Here is a 10,999-nt window from a genome sequence, read left to right as displayed (position 1 = left end):
GACTCCTGCTGGCAATGGCAACAAGCTTAATCAATGATCTTGTAGTAAAATAGCTAGAAACAAACACATTACAGGTATAGTTTAATGGAACAACTTATTTAAAAACATCAATTACTAGTTCTCCTACTAATAATACTGTGAAATTTTCTTCACCACTTGTTTAGTCTATGCCTGATTCCCCATCCCAAAATGTTATAGAATACAGGCAGTGGGCTAGAACTTCAGCTGTTGCCTATCAGAGCAAACGTTGCCTATCAGGGCAAACATGCAGCACCTGAGTATCTGACTATAAGGAGAAAGGCCTGTAAAGACTTGTAGACTTATGCAGACATGAGGTTTTGATAGAAACCAAACAGAAGATATCAGCTGAATATCCCAGATGTTCAACTTCTAACAGTCAGTGTTCTGAATGTGACCAGTGGTAAGTGAAAGGACCGGTCCCTTTGAGACCGTGTGCTTGGAGCTCTGTGGGGAAAACTGAAAAAACTTTGAATCACTGCGAAGTTATTTTTGCCTGCTGAAAAATGATTTTGCAATCAGTTGAAGCTATCATCTCTTTTCTTATGAGTAGAAATGACAAAAAAAAGTAGAATTAAATGTAGAGATAGAGAGCTTTAGGTTTGTTTTTTTTATTAGTTTTTGTTTGTGAGGTTGTTTGTTGTTTGTTTGTTAATTTTTGTCTACCACTGCTATAAGACAACATCCTCTATTTCATAGGCATAAGAGGAAAATTCAGGTTGAAAGGGACCTCAGAAGGTCATCTAGTCCAACGTTTTGGTTAATTGTATTTCTTGAGGTAGATATTTTCATAGAATCATAGAATGGTTTGTGTTAGAAGGGGCCTTCAAAGGTCATCTAGTCTGACTGCCCTGCCGTGGGCAGGGGCATCTTTCACCAGATCAGGTTGCTCAAAGCCCTATCCGGCCTGACCCTGAATACTTCCAATGGTGGGGCATCCACAACTTCCCTTGGCAACCTCTTCCAGTGACTCACACACTCATCATAAAAATTTCTTCCTTCTGTCCAATTAAATCTATGTTCCTTCAGTTTAAAACCAATGGAAGGCAGAAGTCTCAATGGCAGAGATTTAGTCCTCTCTTTGTCCCTTATCCTGCCTGCTTGGGTGAATGACTCCTTATCTCTGTAGAGATTTTCTGAAATATACAATTGAAGCTCAGTACCTGAAATGGAATGCGTGCATTGTTTTTTCCATCTGACAGCAGAATCATGTCTTTGTGAAATGTAGTATTTTGGAAATTGGACACATCACCATTATAATTTTCCATTCTCATTAAAACTGTTTTTAAACGTGCTACCACGTTTACCGTACTTCTGCTGGTTCTTCTCACTGAAAGCCTTAGCAATCATCACTTGCCTCTTTTGTAAACAAAGAGCAAACCCTAATCCATGAGAATATGCAGTTCTCAGATACCTGCAAAACACTTTATTAGTTTTTTTGAAAGAAGTCTTGGAGTTGTAAGCACCCACATTCCAATGATAATCAAGCTATTCTACAAACCCATGTTTCACAACTTTTCTGTTTAGTAAATGTAGTGCTTTAGGTGAAGAATGTCACTTCAGTCTGTGGATGCTCAAATTCATAAAAAAAAAAAATGACAAGCTGGCTCTGGGGGATGTTTTGCCCCATGTAATAATGAAAGATGGCAAATCAAACAAAACATTAATACATCATTTTGAAGGTCACCATTGTATCTGACTATTTTTCACAAACACAGTGTATATGTGAGCAGGAAATTCAAATGGCATCATCAGCAAACCTTGTGTTTAATTTATTCATTTAATTTTTCCACAAAAGGTTCTTAGTAATAAATGGGCAATTGCATATGTCGTCTTGTATATATTAGTTGTATACAGCCATCACCTATAAATTAGCTACGTATCTGACTTGAATATTCAAAAGCTACACAGAAAATGGGACGTATTCTCTCACAATTTGTTTTTAGGCTTTCTCCACTGTCAACCTGCACCTACTGTCTGGTTCTTATTCTTTGGCTAGTGGGTAGACTTCTCACGTCATTGCCCAGTCAAGGAAGCTCTACAGGAGACACATTTGCCCATGTGGCAAAAACCATCCAGGCAGAGGAGAAATGGGGGCGAAGTACGAGAAACAGCTCTTTGAGCACCAAGGTGAGAGAAGAAGGAAGAGAAGAGGTTTACAAGTAGACCGAGATGCAGAACTGAGCAAGTGGGCTATAGAACGCAAGTCTGCCTTTACAGGGACTTGGGTTATACAAGCTTACTTCTAGGGCTGTAGTTTTAGCTTCTGACATTGAAGATTTCAGAGTAGAATTTCCAATGGCTGGTTAATAAAGTCCAATATCTGGGATAACTATTCTAATAAACCTGAAGATTTGTTGAAATTAAATCTTGACCCTTCATTGTAGCTTCAATAAGAAGTGATGAAGAACACAGGAACAAATTAAATATGACTCTTTGGGGCAAAATTAATGAAACTGAAATTAATATCCTCCCTGGGGTACTCATCGTCTTTATCTCGCTGCCAATTCAGACTCCTAAATCTTTCTCTAAATGAGGCAAAACCTTTATCTGGAGTTTTTATGGGGTAGGAAAAAGAGAATGAGAATTTCATATTTAGAAATTATATTGCACAGAGAGTAGCGTGACTGTAGATTCCCACATTTTCTGATTTATAAAGCATATCATTCTCTGGATTATTGAACTTCACAGGAAAAGAAAAACATTCTAAGTTAGTATAGTCATTCCCTCTCTGGGAATAATGCTGCTCTGTTCAATAGGCACATCTTTCTTAAACTTTTGCGATAATAAACTGAAAATTTCCCTCATTTCCCAATTCTTTGTTGTATTACCTTTTTTTTTTTGGTATTTCTTTAATAAAGTTTCAGAGTTTTACTGAATATACATGGTGTGATATTAGCAGGGAACATAAACTGATATTGCCCTGTGATTTGAACTGCAAAAATGTACCAAGTAACTGCAAATCTTGTTCAGAGTTTGCTAGTGTATATTATTGACTGACAGAAAATAGACTATTCTAGAAAAAAAAAAAAATAAATGCCCTGTTAGTTTAAAAGATAAAGTTTCCTGCTTGAGGTAATGCCTTAGCATTTATACAGAGATGGGTAGTGAAATACATAAAACAAATCAGGACAAGCAGGAAAAGAGTGCACAGCCACCAAGTTTGATTTTGAAGTGAAGGTCTGCGAGTTGGTTCATTTTTAACTTTAATGGACTGAGGGTGGCAAGGAGAATGAGAGCAAGCAGGCCTTCCCACTTTAGGTCATTCAGAATGATTCAGTTCCTTTTGCATGTAAGAAAGAACATCAGGTTTGGCTCTGGAGATGTAGTCCTGAGAATTAAAAATATTTTGAGTCTTTGTCTGAATGGGAGAGATAAGACAAATTTTATTTGCTCTCTAGCAGACTCTTGAACCCGTTTTCATAATGCTACCAAGTAATTGCTGAGTTGTGCTTGACTGTGTCATCTTCCTGACTGCTAATGCCGTTTTCTAGGACCATTTCCTGTAACCTGAAACCCGAAGTTCTGACTGCAGAAGGTTGTCTGGACTTCTCTGTGGAAGCTCTTGGGACTGCCATCTCGACAGCGAAGATCTGTTCTCTATTGGACATGGTGACAGTACAAATTAAGAACCTTGTGATAAAGGAATCACAATTTTGAGGTCAGTATTAGTTTTTTATTTTTCTCCTCACCCATAAGCAACTCCTGAGAAATATTTTACATTTCAAAATCTTCCACCAGTTTTTTGTCAATGATTGTACACAAATATGCTCATGTGCTCTAAAGGTCATAAATGCCTTTGAAGTCACTTATGGAAACTCTAGTCAAGTGTACTGAGTATTGATCAAGGTGTTAATACAACCATACATAGCAGACATAATTTGCACTCTGTAATGTAGAAGTGCAAAACAAAGCAGTGACTTTCATTAATCCAAGATTCTTTACCATTGACAATTATATAGCTTTTTTTTTTTTCAGTTTTGTAAAAAGAGGTGGAAGGTTTATCTGTCAGTTTAATTAGAATCACTTTTATATTGTTCACAGATTCTTATTCCTTGGTGGCCTGTGTTAAACTTATAGTCCATCTTCATCCATTTCATCAAGAAAGATGCCTTTACTGTAAACGTAGCTTATTGCCAGATGGGCTGGGATCAGCAATAGAGAAAACTAGGCTTAAAAAGGACACGTAGTCTTACTTCTCCTGTTAAACCTAATAGTTAAAATTTTTCCTGAATCTTCCTGCCATTCACTGTATCTTTAACACTTTACTCTGTAATAAATAAAACAGTAAAACTGTATACTTTGCAGTGGATATTTATATGTATTATTTTTTTTCTAACTGCTCAGACTAAATTAATATTTAGGGGAAACATAAAGGTATCATCAGAAGGTGAATTTATTATCAAAATTCATGTTTGTTCTTTCGTCAGGAACATTGGTTTGACTGAAATGTAAATATACATGCTTTGCTCGACTTGCCTTTCACCACTATGCATTGCTCTTGCTTTCTGGTTCATGAGCATTTGCATCTCACTTTTCTGAAAGTATAGACAGAATAAATTAAAAACTTCTGATGAACTTTACTTTTTCTGTTCTTTTTAATTGTATGTTTCCATGTCGGTGTGTATATATATGTGTGTGTGTGTATGTGCATATATATATAGCTACATACATACACACATATATATATAAAAAAATTCCCTAGAATCTGTTCTTTATTAAGAGTTCATAGGACACAGCATGTCATCTTAAGCTTCGTAACGCATTCTCTTTTGCCAAGAGCTTTCAATGTGTTTCCTGTCTAAGTACCAGAATCTTTTTTGGCAGTAGAAATAGGGGTGAAACACTAAAATGGTCATGTCATGTGATTATCTTCCAAATGTTCACAAATGTGTTTTCAAACCAGCTTCTGCTTAACTAACAGCTCAAAATGTAAAAGATATAGAGCACACAGTCACACAGCAGCAAATAATGATGAGTAGAAATGTACGGACTGTATAAAGGTTTAACCAATTCAGTCATTCGTGTTCCCAAATTGCACCTTCTTTTCCAAACTCATCATTATCAGTAAAGCTGGTGGAAAACTGGAAAAAAAATTCAAAAAGTTAGGTGAATGGTTATTTTTAACATGTGACCTCTTTAATCATTAATTGCTACCAATCACTGAAATCCTTGCCTACACAAATATTTAAGCAATGCTATCCTCAAAGGCCTAAGCCACATGTATTAGCTAAGTTACTTGAGTCTTTTGCTCATGAATTTTTCCTTATGGGTTGTCACAGTTTGGGCTGGACTGGCCCCTGAATGAATCATAGATGCTCTCGTAACTCTCCCAAGGGAGAGAAGAATGAGAGAGAGAGAGACAGACTGAAAAGAAACTAAACTACTTTAATGAAATATTAATAAGAAAATAATACTAAGAAAATAATGAAATTTATACAATATATGTAAAATCAGTATCGAGCTTCCAGGATGATGATCACATCACTGTCAGGCACAGGGGAAGTCCCAGGCTGGACTCAGCAGCATATGGGAACTGGATTGTGGATCTGGAGTCAGGAAGGCACAGATCGGGATCGAAGGCAGATGAACAGACAGGGTCGTCCTCAGACACGGGTGGTTGAAGAGAAAGGCTGACCCCTTTGATCCCTCAGCTTTTCTACTGAGCAGGATTCAGATGGGATGGAATACCCAGTTGATCACTCTTGTCCTGTCCACTCCTCCCCACAGCTGAGACCCCACTATGCTCTTCCATTTCCAACCCTCCAACCTGGTACACAACAAAGTGAGCTGACCTTGCTTGTTCCAGCCATAAGTATAAGCAGGAGCCTCTGCATGCTGTTCCTTGGTATTCACTGCAAACAGCAGACATTATCTGCTAGAGGTGGATGCTGTCTGAAAAATATGCTGTTAATTTCCGAGAGTTAGAAGAGGCTCAACTGAAGAGTGAAATGACTGAAAAGAAAATAGGTTCTTTTTTTACCTCAAACCAGGACAATGGGACATTGTAATTCATATTTTTACAAGGTAGTGTCTGCTTGAACAAGAGCATTCATTATTTGCTCTTTGCCATCCATTATTTTTTTCCTAGGAAATTTCGGTCATTCAGTCAAAACAACAAAAAAAATATATGTTCTATGCTGACTAATTGCATTTAAAGTGTAGTAAATTGTAAACAGGTTAAGTGAGCAGTTTATCAGCTTCCCATGGGCGAAATTTTTCTTTGCTGTATCATTTGAAAATAGTAAATTGTGTTTCTTCATAAACACTTGATAAGAGGTTTCTGAAACCCAGAATGGGTGTTTGAAGGAGGTGAAGATTTAATTATTTTCCATCAGGGTATGCGATTTGAGCCAGGAAATCTTAAGCATATTGAAGATTTATTTGCATATGCTCTCCACTGGCCATCTAACCAGAGATCTTTCCCATCACAGAATGGAAATGGATGGACTCCGGGGTAAATACTGTCCTATACCTTAACTTTTGAGTAGGCATGCAACGTAAACCAATTTGCAGTTTCCAGACTAAGCTTTCCATATATAGTTTCTATTAAAGGATTTCTCCTAATTCCAAAGAACTTTTCACTTTTCAAATTTTCAAATAAATAATATCTAACTAAGCTGGTACTCTTCTAGGTAATTTTCTCCTGGATAAATAATATACCATGTTTAATTGTGTTTTCATTTTAAATTGAAAGAGTAGGAATGAGTGAGAGTCATATTAATAATAAAAGTATTACTTACCACGCAACCTAAATTATACACTCATTTCTGTGGCTCCATAACTAAGCAGCTGGCTGAAGCCACCAGAGATTTTTTTTATCGTTTTGGAAAGATTTTGCACTTGTCAGGGCATTCTGTAAAATGTCTGCACTGTACGGAATTTGCACTCTGCATTTCATATTTAAATGTCTCTGTTAAAAGGTGTGATCACACAATCATATTCTCTACCTTTCTGAGCACAGCTGCCTTGTCAACCTTTTGAAATGTCATACTCTGAAACCAGTAACGCAGAACATTTAAGATGATTCCTTTGTTATGACAATGTATGTATTTATTATTGGAAGTATTAGGTTATTATTTTCCTAGTTTTATAATGTTGAAATAATTTATATCTCTATGAATCTCTATAGCCATCAGTAATACAAATATTTCCTCTTGGACAGGGAGCACAAATTGTCACTAATACAAGTAGTAACACTATGATCAACTTTTAGTGTGTTGTAAAATTGCTAAGAAACAATTGGTCTCACTCACAGCCATTAAGATCTTTTCTCCAACTTCAGTAATTTTAGTCTGCTGAAAATCGCTGTGTGGGATCTCTTGGGTGCGTAGCATTTAAGGGCCACGAAGACTGAGGGAGCTTTCTACCTTCAAGATTTCTGAGAACGAGATGATCTTTAAGGTCCCTTCCAACCCAAACCATTCTATGAATGAGTCTGTCTACTAAACAGATCCCATTTAATAGTGATGACTGTACTTCAAAAATAGGAACGACCCCTCTAATTATTTTCAATTTCTTTCTTGGTTGTTATAACTTGAATACTTGGGCTTTTGAAAGAGTTTAATTTCGGGATTTTTACATTTTATCTGTTAGCTATGTCCCATTATTCAGCCAAAACTCTCCAGCAAAGACGTTATAGAAGGGGCAACCTGCAAAGGCGTATTTTACAACGTGTTATTTTCTGTTGGCGTTTCTTAACCAAGTCCAGAACTTTGATGGCCAGGCTTTCTTCATCCTTTTAAAGTGCTCATTAAACTGAAAGCACAACTATAGTTGATTATTTACAACCGTTTGCACCGGCTCATCTAAGCTTTGTCACTACCTCATTAAGCTCCCTGAATTCCTTGTAATTCTAAACAATAATATATAAAAGGATATTTGCTCATTAACAAGGCCTGCTATCTTTGTTAGTCTTTAATCAAATAGTTTAATATATTTGAAGGGAACTGTCAGCTGTGTCTAGCATACAGATTTTATTATTTTCTTTTTCCCATATTTCTAACAAAGATTAAAAAAGAACACACTGAACATTTGAACAAGTTGGAACATTGAAGCAACTTTATTATATTTTGTGCATTTTATCTGTAGGCTTGAGCAAGTTTTATACAGACAATAAAATTCAATACAACCACGATCACATTAGCTACTTTGAAAGGAACAAAACTTATCTCAATAAATGGATTTTCTGTAGTCCAGCTACGCTTTAATATTACCTTGCGAACAGGTATGGAATATTTGATAGCAGGAAAAGTAACCATATGCCAAGCTACAGTCTAACCTCAGTAAAAAGACCGTTTGGGATTTGGTGAAAATTTGTCATATTAGGACATACCCCACCGTAAGAATCCTTGATAATTTGCTTCAGCATAATATTGATACTAGTACCAATACTAATACTGATATTAATACAAATAATAGAAAAATAGAGGTATGGAGTGAAAAGAAATCCCCATTTGGGGAACTGAGATCTGTCTGTAGAAATTGCTTTCTCTGGATTTAACACTGAAAAACATTTTTAAATGATGGAAAGGGAAGGTGTTTTTATATTGACCAAGTGGCTGGAGGCTGAATCCTCAGCAAGTGCCTTTAAGGAGCTCAAGAGGATAACAGGATATCAGACACAACCAAGTGTTATATTTTTGCTCTCATAAGGCTATTTATGACTGGAGAAAAAGTTCTTGGTGTTGCCATTGTTGTAGGTGGGAAATCATTATACACAGAGCTTAATGAAATCCACGTACAGAGAAAGTGCGATGTCAAATGCTGCTGCTTGCAATTACCTCCTATATAAAAGCATTGGCCCACATTCCTTACCCTTGCCAGCTTGACGTAGTTGAAGCAGAAATAGGGAAAAATAGAACATGAGATAATTCTTTATGCGTTCCATATGCTTGTATAGTATTTGTGTGTGTATATTTTTATATACATACAGATACAGACACACCTACATACACACACAGACTCACAAACACACTTCCTCCATGAAAGAAAAGTTTTAATAAACGCACCTTCTACTTGAGTACTGACCTAAGGGTTAATTTCTGAGGACATTTTACTACATTCTGAAATCTGGCACATTGTAGAGCTGGAAAAAAATGTTATAGTTTGTCCATAGGCCATTTGGACTTAGGTGAGTTTATCATAATACTCCTTATCTAGCAAAATACTTAAGCGCAGGAGTAGTACTACTCAGCTTGCTGCTTCTAAGATAAACTAAGCGAGTGCTTAGCTTATGTTTACAGGAATCAGTAAATAATTTCTGTTGCCTGAACTATCATAAGGTCTTGGGGCAAGCGCCTGGTTCTGGCCAGCCTTAAATTCATGATATCTACCTCTGGATTAACGAGTTTTGTCATCTCCAAAATAGAGATCTCCCATCAGAAATTACGCCTTATGCATTGCCAGGAGGCTAACTCAGATAGGAAAAAACAATTTAAATTCTATTTCAGGTGAAATTCAGAAATATCCTTGAAGGATAATTTCAGTAGCACTTCCATGAACATAACAGGAAAACATGTCTTTGGTAAAGGTTTGTTACGATACATAGACAGAATATTTACTGGATAGAAAGATTACTTGGGAGGGAGATAAGAAGGAGACACTAATCAACTGTAGTAACAGCTCTTAACACCACTACTGTTTTTTCCTTATTCATTCTTCCTGTGCACACGTTGATTCCAACTCTGCTTTCTTGCATCTGATTTTTTTCCTGGCTTGCCTTAGTTGCTTACTGCTCTAAAATGTTGCTTCCTGACACTCCAAAATAAATGTTTTTTCTAGAGATATAAGATGAAAATATTTTACTGGCAGCAGGTCCTGTTTCTTAACCTGTACAGCCCTTACTATCATTTTTACCTTTATTTTGCATCTGGCAATCCTCCTCAATATCTCTACTAAATTTCAGTTCATAGGAGACAAAAAATAATTTCTGCTTTGTGCCTGTTTGCTCTTTTCTGTTCCATTCATTTCATGTATAAGTTTTCAGTAAAAAGTTCTGAATGGAAGGATTTCCTGTTTTGCATTCATTAGTGACACTGTACTCAGTGGTAATTTTCTATGGAAACTCAATGGCTTTCCTTTATTGGGAGCTACACTCACTTTGCTACTTTTGGATGAGTTTCCATCCATGACAGAATGAAGATCAGGAAAAGAAAATTGCAGTTCAGCATCTGAAGGAAGATTTCCATTTTATGGAGCTGGTGGCTACTTGGCCTTTGCATAATAGATCTAATGGGTGTGGAAAATAAATTGTTCTTTTTTCGTTTCTGTTTTCCCAAGAGAACAAATTTGAAACACGTTGTAGAAGCAGTATGGAAAGGTTGCTTGTGCTGCAGTTGCTATTAGGAGAAGTGTTGTCATAATTGAGATATGCCTCTGAGCTCTAACATTTTCCTGAAGATTGATTGCATGTGAACATGAGCTCCAACCTGGCAGTGCAACTTGAAGCCCCTGTGTAGTTGCCCTTTACTTAATCTCGTCGCGAGAAGCACATATCTGATCGTGTCTTATGAGTTAAGGGCAAGAGGCAGTTGTTTGGGCTTCTCTGCTTTGTTTTTAATCAAAGTTCACGGAGAACATAGCCTTCTCTTGCTTATTTCAATACGCCTCTGACTCATCTTCCCATTTAGCCGGACCTCCTTCCCTCTAAATTGTGCTACTTACAGTTGCTGGGCAACCCTGCACTGTTGCAGTGCCTGTACATTAAGCAATACCATCAGTAACACTTTTCCTCTTAGAATTTGTTTTTCACAAAAGCTATAGACACAACATGAAATGCATTATGCTTTGGGATAAGCAGGTTAAGGGATACAACGGGAATAGGTACTCATCTTTGTACATCTCCTTGTGCGAGAACGACTTCTGCTTGCTTGTTTTGGCTGGACCGTGGCTCCCATGGCAGTGCTGAGCATCCGTGCTATTTTTCAGGTAGTGGAACTAACACCGATTTTAGCTGACATCTAAACTCATCTTTCTGCAA

General features: G+C 36.9%; 1 long non-coding RNA gene across 1 annotated transcript; it reads left to right on the top strand.

Moving 5' to 3' along the window:
* The first annotated feature begins 325 nt into the window (after nt 1-325).
* Nucleotides 326-4,765, top strand: LOC141747825 (uncharacterized). The gene is made up of 3 exons (XR_012588816.1): nt 326-421; nt 3,513-3,679; nt 4,063-4,765. It is a non-coding gene; the product is annotated as an uncharacterized LOC141747825 (long non-coding RNA).
* Nucleotides 4,766-10,999: the final 6,234 nt, after the last annotated feature.

This window comes from Larus michahellis, chromosome 8, assembly GCF_964199755.1.
Source record: "Larus michahellis chromosome 8, bLarMic1.1, whole genome shotgun sequence".
NCBI lineage: Eukaryota > Metazoa > Chordata > Aves > Charadriiformes > Laridae > Larus > Larus michahellis.
This window is presented reverse-complemented; position numbering and strand designations above follow the sequence as displayed.